Source organism: Mandrillus leucophaeus, unplaced genomic scaffold (assembly GCF_000951045.1).
Source record: "Mandrillus leucophaeus isolate KB7577 unplaced genomic scaffold, Mleu.le_1.0 Scaffold607, whole genome shotgun sequence".
Classification (NCBI taxonomy): domain Eukaryota; kingdom Metazoa; phylum Chordata; class Mammalia; order Primates; family Cercopithecidae; genus Mandrillus; species Mandrillus leucophaeus.
In genome coordinates this window covers 1,880,324-1,897,547 of record NW_012106553.1, presented here as the reverse complement: position 1 = coordinate 1,897,547, position 17,224 = coordinate 1,880,324, and the positions used below count along the sequence as shown (strand labels likewise).

General features: G+C 43.6%; 1 protein-coding gene and 1 pseudogene across 2 annotated transcripts in view; both read left to right on the top strand.

Annotated features, from left to right (window-relative positions):
• Positions 1–17,224, top strand: part of LPP (LIM domain containing preferred translocation partner in lipoma) — a 766,241-nt gene that overhangs the window by 19,213 nt on the left and 729,804 nt on the right. The gene's annotated exons all lie outside the window — the stretch shown is intronic.
• On the top strand, positions 6,010–7,115 carry LOC105553744 (annotated as a pseudogene). The gene has a single exon (XR_001008209.1). The product of XR_001008209.1 is annotated as an uncharacterized LOC105553744 (transcript).

The following is a 17,224-nucleotide window of genomic DNA, read 5'->3' as shown; positions in this document are numbered from 1 at the left end:
AAGGATTCCTTATAGAAAAGCCTATTACAGGCCAGGCACGGTGGCTCACGCCTGTAATCCCAGCACTTTGGGAGGCCGGGGCAGGCAGATCACCTGAGGTCAGTAGTTCGAGACCAGCCTGGCTAACATGGAGAAACCCCGTCTCTATTTAAACAAATACAAAAACTAGCTGGGTGTGGTGGCTCATGCCTGTAGTCCCAGCTACTCAGGAGACTGAGAAAGGAAAATCACTTGAACCTGGAAGGCAGAGGTTGCAGTGAACTGAAGATTGTGCCGTTGCACTCCAGTCTGGGCAACAGAGTGACTCCAACTCAAAAAAAAAAAAAAAGTAAGAAAGAAAAGCCTATTACAACCTATAATGTTGTAATTGTGTAGTCTGGAGCAGCTGTGGATGAAGTCCAGCGGGATGGGACCCACCTTTTTTTCTTTCCCCTGATTTCTTTCCCTGAAGGGCTCTGGCAAAGCAGAGCTTAAAAGTCACTTTTAAGTGACTTTTTAAAAGTGCATTGAGTCTCCTTGTTCTTAGGGGAAGAGACTGAGGTCCCCAAAAGTGAAGTGACAATACTGGGAGAAGCTGGAAGCCCAGAGAAGGTCTAGGATCTTGGAGATGCCTTGATCCTGTCCCTGTTGAATAAATGAGTGAGCAAGCACTGGGGACTCCCAAAAATCTGGGTTTGAATCCAGGCTCCTCCACCTTTCCTCTCATTTTTCCTTATCTGTAAAGGGGGTTCAGCGATCATTAATGTCTCACAGGACTTAACCCTCACAAAATACCACAGTTTTACCTTGTGAAAGTTAAGCGAACCATTGTGCCCACTTTTAGCACAGCCTGGAACATAGTAGGTTCTCAATCAATGTTTGGAAAAAGAAGCTTTGAAAATTAAGAAATTATCCCCTTAGAACTTATTTCAAGAAGACTGGGACAAGTTGATGCAAAACAAAGAAGAGTTATTCATGAGGAAATCTGTGACACTCAGGAATGGAACCAGTGTTTGAGTATCTGATAAGCGGGATATACTGTCTGTTTTTATTCTTGGAGGCTTTTATCATACAATACTACATTATGTTACAGTCTGACTTTCACACAAATTGGATCCCGAAACTTCTTACAGGAATTAAAAATACAAACTCGTGGGCAGTATGTGTTTTATAAATTACAGAAAACAGTAGTGTAAAGACATGGCATAGCAAGTGCAGTGAAGCGTGCGCAGGCATTGATACCCGAGGAACGCAGGCATGAGGCAGCAGGGAAGGCACAGCACGCTGGGTGAGGCAGCAGGTGCGCAGTTCTGTCCCTGGAGCCTGGAGAGATGGGGGAGGAGGGACCCCTCTAACTGGGAGGCTGGGTGAAGGAGCTGAACCCTGGAGACGTAAATCCTCTGTATATCTTCCTTATCCTGCCATTTATGGTCTTATTGAATGGGGCCAACTGACTTCTGGAACCTTATCTCCATTGCTTTCCCTCACTCTTGTCTTTGTTTCTCCGTTTGGATTACCCTGCCCTGCCATCATTACCTGTTTGAACCCAACTGATCTTCAAGGTCTAGCATACTAATGCCACCTCTTCCATGAAGCAAGCCTTGATTTCTGCCCATCCCCCCTAAGCAGGAAATAATCGCTTCCTCTTATGGTTCCATGGCCCTTTGTCTGTACTGCTTGCATGGCACTGATCACTTCTTACCTTCTCCTGTAGTTATCAATATGCTTGTCCTATTTTGGGCTTTTTACTTCTTTAGGACATTCCTGTCAGTCCAGAATTTGGCAAACACATAGCGAACATTTGTTGGATGGATGGACAGGTTTGACACTGCTGACACTAGACTCAAATTTAGTTTCTTTAGAGTAGAATTTTATTTCATTTTATATTTTTTGAGGCAGAGTCTTGCTCTGTTGCTCAGCCTGGAGTGCAGTAGTGGGTTCTTGGCTCACTGCAAGTCCACCTCCCAGGTTGAGGCGATTCTCCTACCTCAGCCTCCCAAGTAGCTGGGATTACAGGTGCCTGCCACTAGGCCTGGCTAGTTTTCTTTGTATCTTTAGTAGAGATGGCATTTTGCCATGCTGCCCAGGCTGGTGTGAAACCCCTGACCTCAAGTGAGCCACCTGCTTTGGCCTCCCAGAGTGCTGGGATTACAGGTGTGAGCCACCACGCCCCACCTAGAGTAGAATTTCAACTTGCTTATCTTTACCTCTCCCATGCTGGCACTGAGAAGGTGCATATTCATTCATTTCACAATACAGTTTGAGGCACTATTTCAGCAGTGAACAGCCCATTTGTTGATAGTTAACACAGAAAATAGTACTCATTGGAATGTGTTTTTATACTTGTAAGGTTGATCTGGATTTGTTTGTTTTGATATATAAGGGCCAAGAAAGCAATGGTTTGTTAATCTACGAGTATTTCTGGTAGAGAATGCAAATGCTCTCTTATTCCTTCAACTGGCTTTATACTAAAAAGAGATCACCGGGCTCAGGAACGCCCTGTTTTTCAGATAATACAGCAGTTCCATACTGACTTGCCTCAGGAGTAAAATCCCTTTCCAGTTTTTAAACAGATAGTACCAGGATGCCACAATGCTCATAGTTGGGCTTTTTTGTATGTGTAGATTTTTTTTTTTTAATATAGTGACAGAATGCATACCACTGAGGTGGTAAATGGAAAAAATAAGTGCAGTGGAGTATACTGTCTGTTTCTTGGGGCCTTTTCTATTAATCACAGGAGGAAGCATCAGACATGACCAGGTGAGAGAGCCAGCTGACCCAAGTTCATGCCAGATCAAAATCAGAATGGCAAAACTGGGAGGAGTTTGATGCTGTTGAATTGAGAAAGCATAGGGTTCTCAGAGTGATAGAGCTGGAAGGATCATAGAGGTCATCGAGTCTAATGGTTCTCAAACTCGAAGGAACGTTAGGGTCATCCTGGAGAGTACTGGACTCCATCTCTGAGGTTCTGATGCTGTAGGTCAGGCGGGACCCCTGAATTTTCATTTCTAAGAAGCTCACAGGTATTACTAATGTTGAAGAGAACCTACGATCTAGTTCAACTTCTGGGATTTCTTGCTTTCTTTTGTAAAAAAAAAAAAAATGTTTTTAAAGATGGGGAAATGAGGCCTGGAAATAGAAAAGATTTGCCTAGAGTCGCACAGCCTGTCAGGTCAGGTAGAGTCAAAATCAGGCACCCAGACTCACGGACTGCTTCACATTGCCACCAGAGATTGTCCTGAAACAATATTATTTTTAGATCTACTGCAGAATGATAGCTGGGTCTTACCCCTTTGCCTGATCTGGTCACAAACTTGTTTTTCAGGTCTTTCCATTAGGCTCTCTTAAGCTAATTAAAAAAAAAATCCGTTAACCCACATTTATTGACCCCTGCTGTGTGTTCAGAACTGTATTTAGACTGGAGGTATAGCACTGCAGTAGTCTGAAAACATTTTCTCATCTGTAAACAAAGACAGTCACTCCTCCTAGGGCTGCAGGAAGTCACTGAACGTATACCTGGCCCTCAGTGTACACGTTACTAAAGAGAATAAGATGTGGTCTGCACCCTCTCATGCTCCAGTGGCTTCTTGAGCAGCGTGATAGAGAGAGACAGCTGAGATTTAGTGGAAAAACACAAAGCTTAGAATTGGGAGAGCTGGGTTCAAGCCCCAGCTTTGCCACTGAATGGTTGTGTAGTCTTGAACAAGTCACCTGCCCTCTCTGAGCTATAATTTGAAATAGACTTAGCTTAAGCAATAGGAGAGCAGTAATGAGCTAGAGGAAGGATAGAAATTGGGAAGAAGTAGAAATTCGCTTAGGAGGTGGCAAGTTTTGGACTGAGGTGGAATTGATCTGAGGGGGAGACCTGGTAGAAAGAGCTAGGAAGCATGAGGCTGAGTGTCTGAAGGGGTAGCAGGCCTGGGGGTGGTCCAGTGATGGTTGAATGGGTGGCCCAGCCCAGTGAAGGGATTACCTGCAATCCAGTAGAGATGCCCTCATTTTCATGGCAGGGTCCCCCTGTGCCAGTAGACAGACCCAGGTCTGGGAAGGAGGGCTGGTTGAAGTGAGATGGATACCAGTCTTGGAGCATGGTTGGGGAATCTGGCCAGGGTGATGGCATCTGTTTCGGAATGGGGCCTTGAGGCACATTTTCAGTTCTGCTCCCTGGACCAGCATAGGAAGATGGCAGACAGTACAGTGATTTGAATGCAGGATTGATCCTGCCACCTTGAGTTCTGCCTTTATTTAGCGGCAAAGAGACTAGATCAGAACAGTGCTGGATGTGATTGCTGTAGTCTTTCATGATTGATGTAGGAGCTGGGGGAGGCCTGGCTAGGAGCTGGAGGATCCCTGGGAAGATGAAGATTAGGTCTTACATGAGCCTCAGCTCTCTCATCTGTAAGATGGGAGTAATGGCGGTGATTATGCTGATGTTACCTATTCTGGCTGGAGTAAGGATTAAAGTACTTGTCTGTAGGAAGGTATTCATGGTTAAAACACACCGGAGAAGTGCAGTGTTTTTATCACAGGGCAACACCAAAGAACTGGACAGGAATGAGGGCTGGAGAGATGGAGCTGCCCTGAGCACTCTGGGAGGTCATCCTTGGGGGATGACAGTTGCTGCCTAAGGTGGGACAGGGATGCTGGGAACATGTGACGATGTGCACAAGTGTGTCATGTTCAAGACGGTGCTAAGCCGTGGCCAATTCCATACATGCTCTTTTTCTTTCTCATCCATAGAGCTTTTGGCAAAGGTGTACTTGGTAGTGTTGATAAAGCTGACACTGCAGCACCCTCAGTTTATAGGTGTGAGAAGAGTGAGGCTGCCACGGTCTCACTTGGACAGGGAGTCAGGGCTGTGATGGAGCTCCTGGAGTTTCTAGGTTCTCTGTCACTTGATAGTCAGTGCTGGGAGAGACCTCAGGGATTCGACCAGTTTCACAGATGGGGAGAGCGAGTCACGCTGGGAAGTCTGGCCCCAGTGGAGGGCACCACATGCCCACAGGGAAGTGTCTTTCCCAGCCCCTTCCTCATGCTTCTCCTCATTTCTCTCCAGAAGTCCTAGTCCTCCTCCTCAGGCTGAGACCCAGTTAGGGTGATTGTCCATGTTTCTTCATTTATCTGTTTTTTCTGTTGCCCAGGGACTACTCTAAGCACCATGCTGGTTGCTGACTGTTTGCTTTTCCAAGAGCTTGGAATCTCTGTTTGTTCACGTCACAACTCAAGAGAATACGTTCTCATTCTCCCAGTGTTTGTCTTCTGCCCATTGCACCATATTGTTCTTCCTTGTTTGGAATTAAACTTCTAGCAATCATTTACCTTTATGGTTCTCTTAACTTCAGGTCACACTGTTGTTTAGTCAATGTGAGAATCTTTCAGATGTTCTGCATTTGCAAAAGGATATTCACAGCCAATGTGTATGGCAGTGAAGGACACTTGTTGATTCCATATATATTGTCTGCTGTTCCAGGGACTGGGGACTGGAGGTGAATAAAGCCTCATTTGGGCTGTCTAGGATGTTGTGGTCCACACAGGAAACAGACATGAAAGCCAGATTGGGGCCGTGGGTGAAGTATTGTAATACTGGTCTCTGTTTATGATATATGGAAGAAGTTTCCTAGTAGCAGGGTGGTCGAGAAAGTCCATCGTCACTGCAGATTAGTGCCTCTGTGGACATGCAGATATGTTAGGCCAGAGAGAGAGCAGGGAGGAGAGAGAGCAGGGAGGAGAGAGAGAGCAGGGAGGAGAGAGAAAGCAGGGACGGGAGGAGAGAGAAGAGCAGGGAGGAGAGAGAAAGCAGGGACGAGAGAGAGAGAGAGAGAGCAGGGAGGAGAGAGAGAGCAGGGAGGAGAGAGAAGAGCAGAGAGGAGAGAGAGAGAAAAAAAGAGAGAGAGAGAGGAGAGCAGGGAGGAGAGAGAGAGAGTGAGCAAGAGAGAGGGAGGGAGAGAGACAAAGAGGGAGAGAGACAAAGAGAGAGAGAGAGAGGTTTTGAAAGCATTGATATGGAGTCTACATATTCACCCTGGCCCCCATTCCCTGTTATCATGGAAGCATGCTGCCCTCCAAGGCTTTTGAATTTGCCACTGTGAAGAGCATGCATGGAATCTTCGACTGTGGCCTTGCATTGCCTCCTGTCTTGGTAGCGGAGCTTCTTTATCTGACCCGTGCGTGTGCCTCTGATGAGCAGCCCTTCATCACAGCTCTGCGGCCTCCTCCTAGGCCCCTGCCTTCAGCTCTCCAGTTCATTTCATTGCCACCCGTGGGCTTGGAGGGCCACCTGACGCTCTCTCCCTTGGGTCCTCTGTGACTCCAGAGCTCCTCCCCTTCTGGGGCGCCCACATCTGTGACACACTTGTTTGCCCAGTGCATTTTCTGCACTTAGAGTTCCTCTCGTGCTCTCGTATTTCCATTTAAAGCCCTCTCGAGAGGTCTGTCTCCTGCCAGCAGCATTCCTTCTAGTTTACTAGAACTCCATTTCTTATCCTGCCGGGAATCCAGCCATGGAGTGAGCTTCAGCACAGCCTCTCTGCAGTCTCTTGTCTCCTCCAAAATTGTGGCCTCTGGTTGTGAGCAGTGGGCATCCTGAGTCAGTGAGAGCAGTAGTTAGCTTGCAGCAGCTTCTCCTCTCCCCCCGAGTGAGCCTTTCTTCCTCTTCCTCCTCTTTCAGCCTCATCCTGTCTTGGGTCCATTTGACAGATAATGGCACCTTCAGGCCTCGTCTTTTGTGTGGCATCTGTGCCTGACTGGTCAGAAATTACTTGTGAAGCAACATAGGGGGTTGTTGGTTGGGTCCACTTTTAGGATGAAGTCAGAAGGGCTCGCGAGTGATGCTTGGCCAATAAGAATGTATTGATTTGATTTACTAATTAATTTCATTTCCAGACACCAATATATGCATAGCCTTGTTTGAAGAAAATGAAGGAGAACCATTTTGTAAATGGCAATGAGTGTAAGACACTTACGTATCTTCCTGCTCTTCCTGGCGCAGGCTTCTGCGCTCCCTGACTCTGCTTTTGTTAAAGGTGTCTGGGAAGGCATCTGTCCTTCGGCTTCCCAGCTGGCCTCTTGCCTTCTCACTCACTGCCTCCCGTAGCCTGTGGGTAGAATCCCTCACCGTGCACACCTTGCCCTGCTGTCATCTGACCTCGCCTCTGTTTCCAGGATTTGCTCTGGCTGTCCCCTGCCAGTCATGCTCTGTGCTTGCTACTCTGAGTGTGTCCCTGGCCCCACTCTCTTGCAGCCTCTGTGTCTTAGCATATGCTGCCCTGATGGCCCGAGGGCCCTTCCCCTTTGTTTGTATCTGGGGAATGTTCTGTCTTCTCCTTGAACCTCCTTATATTCCCTCAAGAAGACTTAAAGCAAAAACAAACCTGAACTTACTATCTGTGGTATTTTTCTGATATAAGCGTAGGACCTACTCATAATAACACATTTCAAAAATATGGAACCGTATAAAGAAAATGAGCATCACTCATAAATCACTATTTAGACATAAACATTGTTTATGTTTCTAATATTCTTTCTTTAGTGATGCTTTTCATGATTTTATGTGCATATGCATTTTACTGACTAAATATTACTATATAAACATTTTTATATCTTGCCACTTCACCTAACAATAGAGCATGAGCAGCTTCTCATGGCATTAAGAATTGTTTGTACATGTAATTTTGAATGGCTGTATGCTGTTTCATCTTAAGAATATACCATAATATTAATTTTTCATCATTATAAATAGCGCTGTGATGAACATCCTTCTTACAAAATTCTTTATCTGCACCTATGATTATTTTCTAAGGTAGATTATTAGAATGTGAAATACCTTGCACAAAGGACAATAACTTTTTCACCCTTAGTTTCAGAGAGAACATGTTGTCTCTGGAGAAACACAGAAACATGGAAAAACATAAAGAAGAAAATAGGCCGGGCGCGATGGCTGTAATCCCAGCACTTTGGGAGGCCGAGGCGGGCAGATCACGAGCTCAGGTGTTCGAGACCAGCCTGGCTAATATGGTGAAACCCCATCTCTACTAAAAATACAAAAATAAGCTGGACGTGGTGGCACATGCCTGTTATCCCAGCTACTCGGGAGGCTGAGACAGGAGAATTGCTTGAATCTGGGAGGCGGAGGTTGCAGTGAGCTAAGATTGTACCACTGCACTCCAGCCTGGGCAACAAAGTGAAATTCCATCTCAAAAAAAAAAAAAAAGAAAAAGAAGAAGAAGAAAATAAAAACCACCTGCAGCCATCTGCAACAGTCAGTGTGAAATTTGCTGCATAATTTTATCTGTGTATCTATCTTTCTACCCTACGGGTTGCCAAACATTTTCTGTAAAGGACTAGGTAGCAAATATTTTACGCTTTGCAGGCCATACATGGTCTCTGTCTCCTCCTCCTCTTTTTTCTTCTGCTGCTTCAAGATTCTTTTAACTATAGAAAAATTATTTCTCGCTAGTAAGCTGTGTAAATATCGGTTTGCCAACCTGGTTCTAGCCTCAAAAGTGGAGCAATTCCGTACATACTTTGAAAGCAATTTTTAAAAAGTTATTTAATTAATTAAAAAATTAATTGATTACTTTATAGAGACAGGGTCACTCTCTGTTGCTCAGGCTGGAGCACAGTGGCATGAGCATAGCTCACTGCAGCCTTGGAAATCCTGGGCTCAATCAGTTCTCCTGCCTCAGCCTCCCAAGTAGCTGGGGCTACAGGTGCATGCCACTGCACCTGACCATGTACATACTGTTTTGTAATTGTTCTCTTCCACAATTTAACTACCTCATCAGCGTCCTCACTGTTTTCTGTTTTAGGCAACACAGATATAATTACTGGCATTCTGCTGGGATGCCTACAGCACTTTGGCCAGGTCTCTGATATGGAATTTACGGCACATTTTACTGCTAGTATTTGCTGAGATGTCTCTTTCTTAAGTCTTAATCCTCTTGAGTCTTTCCAGCCTCAGCACATTTCCTGAGTGGTGCTTAATAGATGCTCAGCAAATCTGTGTGGAACGATTGCCTTAGGCTGCAAGTTTGTCCTTCACAATGCATACATTTAGATTGCAACTCCTGGTTTGCTCCTTGGGCTAGCAGCATAAATATCACTTAGCACGTGTTACCAATGGAGACTCTCGGCCTCACTCCAGAATCTATGTCGTTAGGTGTTGCTGAAAGTTTGAGAAGCATTACTTTAAAGCTCACCTCTGCTATATTCATCATATACTTATTTATAGTCATCCCTACCTCATTCTTTCCACTGGTCGGAACTTGCTGTGACTAGACCATGGGTATTCCTTAATTGACTGACACAATTTGTTTCACGTACAGCACCAGCTGCCATCTTGCCTAGTGAGACCTATGTGGCTGCCATTGCTTTTGGCTGGGAGTGGTTGTGATAGTGGAGGGAGCAAATATTTAATTAGCACCTGCTGTGTGCCAAGTCTTGTGCCCAGCTCTTTATACACATTCTTCCAAGGGTGAGACATGATGATGTTTGCTGAAGGCATCATAGGGATCTTTAAGTCAGTGATTTTTAACCAGCTAAAGAATTGAAAATATATATGTGTGTGTGTATATATATATAAAAAGCACATATGTACATATAACATATGTACATATATAATACATAGTACATATATAATATATAGTACATATATAATATATAATAAGACATGTACATATAATATATGTACATATAGTATACATACACACACATGCCCAGCCCTCACTCCAGTCTGGAATAAAAATCTCTGAGAAATAGACCTGGTCAAGAGTACTTAGAGAAAATCCCCTCAGTGTTTCCATTACACATCGCTGATTAAAAACCAGTGGTCTAGGCCAGTATCCTACTGTGCAGATGAGAAAGGTGAGGCCCAAAGAGGTCAATGGGCATCCCAAGGTCACATAAATTTAATAGCAAGGTCAGACCTGGATTTTGTACTATCTGCCTGAGGACACACTTCACATTACCTCAGCTGCCTCTGACCTGCATTGTTGGGGTGGAAGTAGAACTGGGTGAAGAGGTTGAACTCTTGTCCTCAGATCTCTGAGCCTGAGAGGGCAGCTGGGAGTGTGGAAAATAGGTACCAAGTCCTGGAGTATCCTTTCCGTCCCCCTCCGCCTTTGCTCACCTTCCTTGTGTCCTCTTTGGGGCTATGGTTGAAGAGGCTTGAGGCATTGAAGAACATCGAGGCATTGAAGAGCATCATTATCTACTGCTCTGAGTGACCCAGGCAGCTGCTGTGACATCTGATGTCTTCCTCCAGTTTTGTAGAGTCTTGGACAGCACCCGTAAAGGCTTGAGTGAAAGAAGCTTTGTTCTGATTATTTTTTCATTGCCCGCTCCGTGTCAGATGTTGCAATGGGAGCCCCAGTCAACTTCTTGCTTCCGGTTGTGCCCAGGCAGCGGCAAACAGAATGAGATGTCAGCTGAAGCTTTTCAAAGACATCCTATGGAAGGGCATACAGACCTCATGTAGAGGCCAAGGGTGTGATTAGCACTGATTATGTGGCACATCAGAATGGGAAACCGGAATAGAACTAATGACCATGATAGCTGCCGCTTGCCCAGTGTCCCCTGTGCCAGGTATTCTGCCTGCATCATTTCCCTTTATCCTGGAACAGCCATGGGAGGGGGTGGAAGTGGTGGGGGGTGTGCTGGGGAGGTTTTGTGGCCTCCCACAAGTGGCAAGCTGGGATGTGAACCCAGTTCTGCTTGATTTTAAACTCCATGACCTTAATTGTCATACTACACTGCTTTCCTAGCTGGTTATGTGCTTATATCTTCTAACCTGCTACTCCTAGGGATTTAAGCACACAGCCCATAGAGACAGACTGAACTAGTGTGTAAGGACCCATGGTAGCACGTATCAAAAATGAAGTGGACTGTATCAATTGGTATAAGACTTCCGGTTGCTGGAGGTGTTCAGGCAGGGACCATGGTACCTCTTGATTGCAGACTATCAAATGGAAGATTTGACTGGTCATTGCAATGCCTCTGGGATTCTAATTCATCGGGGCTTCCAAGATGTGAATTTGTGTGGAAGATTCTGTCATAGAGTAGTAAAATGTACTTGGGGTAAAAATCTGTGGATAGGGCATTGGTGAGGCTCTGAAGGATTTGATTTTGCACGGCCTATTTCCAGCACGGAGAGTCCTGCTGCTGTGGTTTCTCAGTGCCTGCCATGTGCCCTGCACTGTGTGGCTCTGGATGGGCTCCAGACGTGAGAACTTTCCCACAAGGAGCTCCCCATCCAGGAGGGAAGGGAGAGTGTGCTCTCACTGAAAGATGAACTATCCAGTGCCAGGAGCGTGGGGAAAGAGACAAGTGTGCGCCCGGGGAGCTTATAAGGGGGATGCTTTCAAAGAGCCAGGAAATTTGTTTTTTAAATATTGGATTTGAACTGGGCTTTGAAGGCTATATATATGGCATTCCTTTAGGTTGTAGGAGGGTGGCATCCGGTCACCATACTGAGCTGTGTGTTGGGAAAAGCAGGTCGGACCCTAATGTGAGCCTCGAATAATAAGGAATTGAAGGGTGAGCCTCCTGGGCTTCTTTTTAAAGTCAATAGGGCTCCGGTAAACATTTTTTTTTTCTTTTTTCAGGGTGGTAGAGAAAGAGTAGGGGTACATTCTGTAATTCAATAAGCATTTGCATTGAGGCCACTGTGACTGCACCAAGCTGAGCCAACCTCTATTAATGACTGGGAGTTAGCCTGAAGGAGAGGTAGGTTGGGCAGAGCCTACCAGGAAGGAGGACCGGTTGGTGTAGGTAAAAGGGAATGCAGTGTCAGTACCTAGCTTTTGAAAGGCTCTAAATGCTGAGATGGTGACAGGGTCTTGGGCATAATGAGAGAGAGCTATTAAACACAGTCACAGGTACAGTGTGAAATTTTGGAAATCCCTAAAAATGAAGTCCACGGGAGTGCTGCTGTGAACTGTGATACATGTTTGCACCTGGTCACTGGCATATCTTCTAGCTCTGTTTGCAGAGATGCCTTCTTTTTATACTTCTTTTGATGGCAGAGGAGGAAAGGACTTGAGTCTTAGAGCCACAGAGGCCTGGTTTTGAAATTGTCCTCTGTTGATTTACAGCTCTGTGACCTTGAGAATGTTGTTTCTCCTCCCTGAGTTGCAGACTCTTCATCTGTGAAATCTGGGGTGGGGGGAATATTCTTACCCTGTTGGGCACAGGTTGCAGGGAAGGAGAGAATATCCATCGAGTCCAGTAAATGCGAGTCATGGACATTAATCTTCTTCACCCGCCCTTGTTTTATCCAGAGTGGATAACTCTCTTTTCCCGCTATATATCCCACAATTTATGGAGTGGATAACTCTCTTTTCCCGCTATATATCCCACAATTTATGGAGTGGATAACTCTCTTTTCCCCTGTATACCCCACAGTTTATAGAGTGGATAACTCTCTTTTCCCCCTGTATACCCCACAGTTTATAGAGTGGATAACTCTCTTTTCCCCCTATAAGCTCCACAGTTTATAGAGTGGATAACTCTCTTTTTCCCCTATATACCCCACAATTTATAGAGTGGATAACTCTCTTTTCCCCCTGTATACCCCACAGTTTATAGAGTGGATAACTCTCTTTATCCCCTATATACCCCACAGTTTATAGAGTGGATAACTCTCTTTATCCCCTATATACCCCACAGTTTATAGAGTGGATAACTCTCTTTATCCCCTATATACCCCACAATTTATAGAGTGGATAACTCTCTTTATCCCCTATATACCCCACAGTTTATAGAGTGGATAACTCTCTTTATCCCCTATATACCCCACAGTTTATAGAGTGGATAACTCTCTTTTCCCCTGTATACCCCACAGTTTATAGAGTGGATAACTCTCTTTATCCCCTATATACCCCACAATTTATAGAGTGGATAACTCTCTTTTTCCCCTATATACCCCACAGTTTATAGAGTGGGTAACTCTCTTTATCCCCTATATACCCCACAATTTATAGAGTGGATAACTCTCTTTATCCCCTATATACCCCATAGTTTATAGAGTGGATAACTCTCTTTTCCCCTGTATACCCCATAGTTTATAGAGTGGATGACTTTCTTTTCCCCTGTATACCCCACAATTGACTGACTTTGTGCCCTTGCTCATGTAATTTCTACCTTCCAGAAAGCTACTTGTTCTTCACATGTTTGAATCATTCCCATTTGTTTGGGTCAGGCCTCTGCACGGTACCTTGGACACTCTCCCTAGGAATCCCAATGGGCAGTGGCTTCCCTTCTGTCCTTCTCTCATGGTGTGGGTAATTGTTGACCTAATGCTATGTGTTCTGTCTACACCCTTCTCACCTGTCAGCTCCCTGAGGTCAAGGTTCTGGTTCACGTCTCTCCTCTCTGCAGTACTCAGCATGAAGCCTGGCACATAGCGGGTGCCCACAAATGAGTCTTAAATGACTGAGAAAAAGAAGTGGTCAGGCTGACAACTGGCATTTCCCTGGCTTTAGAAACCTGAGAGAGGAAAAGCTGGTGTATGAAAGGAGTGTCAGGCCTGTGGCTTCCTATTTCCTCATTCAGGGTACAGGTTGGGCTTGCCCGGAGCCATAGTTCCTTGAGACTTACCACCTCAGGCCTAAATCTGCCTTCTTTAATTACCTCCTTTCCAGGGAACAGGAGTCCTTGTTGTCTGCCCAGAGCTGCTAAATATAGCTCCAACCCCCAGGCCTTGGTGTGCTTCTGGGCCACAGTGCTGCACAGCTTGAGATGTCTGTTGATTTGGGGGTTTCCTCAGGGATTCTTTACATTTTCAAGTTTTCATAAGGGACTGCTTCTTATTTTGAAACCAGCAAAGAGACTTGAAGGGCACAGAGTGTTGAAAATTTTATAGGAGGATGCCAGGAGAGAGTTAAAGAGCTTGGTTAGAGAAGGGAAAAGATAAGTTCTTCAAAGAGGGCTAGGTGGCTTAAAAAGATGACCTTGTTATGCATGTAATGATCTTCAAAAGAGCGACATCTTGTCATGGTTTTCCCAAGAAAGCCCCTTCACATTTGACTTTTGTGACCTCTTGGTCCTGCTGTTGGCAGTGAATCCTTTCTAGCTTGAAATAATTTTTTTCTAAGTTTTTCTTTTTTTAATTTAAAAGATGCTATAATACATCCTTACAGTAAAAACAAAATAATACGGAAATGTTTATAATAAAACAATAATTTCCTGTCCTGTCTCTTCCCAGACCAGTTCCAGTACCCATAGGCAACCACTTGGAACCATTTTTTGTTTTTGATGTTTTTGGTGGTTACTATCATATTTCTAAATAATATGCTTCTGTCTCTCATGCTTGAGTTACTAGTTTTAGATATGCCTATTAAACTTTATTTTATGATAGGCAAGGACTATTTATTTATATCCAATTGGTCCCTCCTAGTCCTATTCCCAAGTTTTTACAGTTACATTTCTAGTTTTATTCTTTGTCTTTTCCTTTATGTTTACAGAATATGCATAAATCTCAGTCTTTTGCTATATCAACTTTTGACAGTTTCGCTTCACTCACTATTTTGTAAGACGAAGATACTAGAATTTCCCTCTACTTTTCCTCTCCACATTTGCCCTTCAACTTGTCAATAATGTTTTAGGTTACCTTTTGCATCTCGAGGGTTTATGATGGATACATGCATATAGGCACATGTATATATTAATAGTTTTATACATATACCTAAGTCATCTGTGCTCTGTGGTTTGATTGCAAAAGCTGAAAAAATAAATAATATTTACATTATGATTTCTAGGTAAATATTGCTTAATACAGGGCTAAGTCCTGTGCTGTGGTTTCATTTCCTTTTCTGGGGTTCTGAGGTCATTACCTTTAAGCCACTTGTAGGAGACTGAACTTTCCCTTAGCATCAAAATCTAATAGATGATTCTAATTTTTTTGTAGTCATTCTACATTTTATTTCCATAGTAAATAGATAATAAATAAACTTCTTATTGTAATTTCTTATTTCTTAGAATTTTAGGCTGTATTTTGTTTTTGTTGAGAGAAAAAATTAGCATTTTCTACATACCTCTGATGTCTTTTGTGTCTGTCTTATTGTTCTCTTGTCTGCTTGGAGTCTGTTCTGTGTGTCTTCTTCAAGTTCCAGCAACTTTTTCTCTTATTTTGGACTGGTTTCTCCTTATTTGGGCTATAATTTCTTGTGCACTTCCCCCACCCTTCACTCCCACAAGGTTTCTAATTGCTTCCTTTTATTTGAACCCCTGTGTTTTTGTTATGGTTTCAGATTTATTTCCAGGCTTTCATGGAGGCATTCTTCTGGAGCTCCTGAGTAATGTCATTGTGTGTTAGTCATCATTATTAATATTCAGCAGCAGATATGTTATTAAAATATTATTCACCAATTTTTTAATACTAGGCAATTTTGTTTGCTCTTTCTTTTTTCTTCCTCTACTAAATATTCATAGACATTCTAGTTTATTTTTTAATTCGTGTATATTTAATAGCCACTCTCCTATTCCACCGAGTGGATGCACTATTTTTAAAATTTAGTCATTTACGTATTGTTGAATAGGGGTTATTGCCAGTTATTTGCTCTTATAAATAATACTCTTTTGAACATTTTTATGCATAAAGCCTTTTCATTAAATTATTTTATATGAATTCTTTGTAGGGGAAGAAAACTGGAAAGTCTGTGTCATCATTTTCGAGGACATACGCCGGTGACTACAATTGTGCTAGGTTTTAGTGCGGATCACTTGGCTTTTCTTACTTAAGAACCTTTTTTGTTTCTTTTGGAAAGGAGCAGTAGGAATTGGGAGAGGAGTACCACCTCTGAATCAGCACATTTAGTTTTCTTGGCAGCTTTTGGAAGATATCATATATTGAGATTTACTGCAAAGTTGGTAATGCCTAGTAATTAACTGAGTAGCACCCTCTTTAAAGGCGTCCCCAGGGGTCAGCCAACACTCTATGACTTAGGCCCATGATGCTCTTATCACCTAAAATCTTAGTATAATAATTATTTGGCCAAGTGTTATTCAGCATAATCATCTCCAACTGGATTGTTGCCCTTATTCACTGGAATGGTTTCTCGGTGACTTTTGGAAAAACCAGATTCATTCTTAAAACTCAAAGAGGTATTCCCATTGAGAATACGCAGCAAGATCTACAACTGCTTCTACACATGGTGTATAAGGAAGGGATTTGAGGAATGGCAGGTTGTTAGAATGAATGGACTGCTGGGAAGAAATCCATAGTCATGGGAAGCATAAGAGTTGATGTATTGAAAATGCTACATCGTTTGTCGCCCTGTACCATGGTATTACTCTAAAACTTCATCAGGCTAGCAACATTTACTCTATGGTTACAAATGAATCTGCATCACATAATTACACAAAAATGGAATCCTTATCTTTGAAAAGCTTAACAATTCATAGATGAACACTGATCATACGCTAAAAGAATATATACCAGTTGCCCTGTGGAAAAGACCTAAGCTTTATGACTCACAGTCTAATTATTTTGGTTAGTGGGTGATAATGTTTTGGAGGTGATGAGGAGACACATACATCCAAAATCTCACAGCTTGGAGAGGATGTGGTCCAACAGTGCTCTTTTATTTATTTATTTATTTTTTTGAGACAGGGTCCCTCTCTGTCCCTCTCGGTTCAGGCTCACTGAAGCCTCAACCACCTCGGGCTCAGGTTATCTTCCCACCTCAGCCTCCTGAGTAGCTGAGATTACAAGCATGTGTCACCACGCCCAGCTAATTCTTGTATTTTTTAATAGTGACAGGGTTTCACCATGTTTCCCAGGCTGGTCTCAAACTCCTGGGCTCAAGTGAGCCTCCTACCTTGGCCTCCCAAAGCGCTGGGATTACAGGCATGAGCCACCACACCAGGCCCATAAGGAACAGTTTCTGAGATGAGGGAGAATGATAGGCAGGCCAGGACCCTTTCTTAGGATATAACTGGGGCCACGCTGTGGTTTCTGATATTTGATGGATTTGAGATTCTGATTTATTTTTGCCTGAGACATCTCATTCTCTGGAATACAAATTCCACATCTATAAAATGATAGGGTTGTATCTGCTGGCTTGGGCTTTGTGAACCTTCTGTTCTGAGTTCCATAACTCTATGCTTCTGGGTTCTGTCCCAAGTCCAAGATGATTTGAAAAGAAGAAGAAGAAAAAAAAGACCTTGCTGAATCAGTACCAGCATCACCTGCTTCAGTCTGGCTGGGAAGTAGGTCAGAACTTGGCAGACATGAGAATGTGGTTGGTTC